At 39.2% G+C, this 586-nt stretch overlaps 1 non-coding gene across 1 annotated transcript; it reads right to left on the bottom strand.

Moving 5' to 3' along the window:
- Positions 1–292: 292 nt before the first annotated feature.
- TRNAM-CAU (transfer RNA methionine (anticodon CAU)) lies at positions 293–384 on the bottom strand. The gene is given in 2 exon segments: positions 293–328; positions 348–384. It is a non-coding gene; the product is annotated as a tRNA-Met (tRNA).
- Positions 385–586: the final 202 nt, after the last annotated feature.

Genomic DNA, 586 nt, shown 5'->3' with positions numbered 1-586 from the left:
ATAATATTTAACTTTAACTATCCTTTCATTATTTTAATATTAACTCGGCAAAATGTATTATTGCACGACATAACTAACACAAAAAAGTACTGCCCCGGGAGAGGATCGAACTCACGACCTTCAGATAACTCAATTTAAAGCAGATTATGAGACTGACGCGCTCCCTACTGCGCTACCGAGGCACGTGAGTGAGTGAGGAGATATAATATTTAACTTTAACTATCCTTTCATTATTTTAATATTAACTCGGCAAAATGTATTATTGCACGACATAACTAACACAAAAAAGTACTGCCCCGGGTGAGGATCGAACTCACGACCTTCAGATAACTCAATTTAGAGCAAATTATGAGACTGACGCGCTCCCTACTGCGCTACCGAGGCACGTCAGTGTGTGAAGAGATGTAATATTTAACTTTAACTATCCTTTCGTTATTTTAATATTAACTCTGCAAAATGTATTATTGCACGACATAACTAACACAAAAAAGTACTGCCCCGGGAGAGGATCGAACTCACTACCTTCAGATAACTCTATTTAGAGCAGATTATGAGACTGACGCGCTGCCTACTGCGCTACCGAGGC

This window comes from Parasteatoda tepidariorum, chromosome 9 (assembly GCF_982258835.1).
Source record: "Parasteatoda tepidariorum strain Cologne lab strain chromosome 9, Ptep-v5.0, whole genome shotgun sequence".
Lineage (NCBI taxonomy): Eukaryota > Metazoa > Arthropoda > Arachnida > Araneae > Theridiidae > Parasteatoda > Parasteatoda tepidariorum.
The sequence above is the reverse complement of the archived record's forward strand: the minus strand, read 5'-3'. Positions and strand labels throughout refer to the sequence as shown.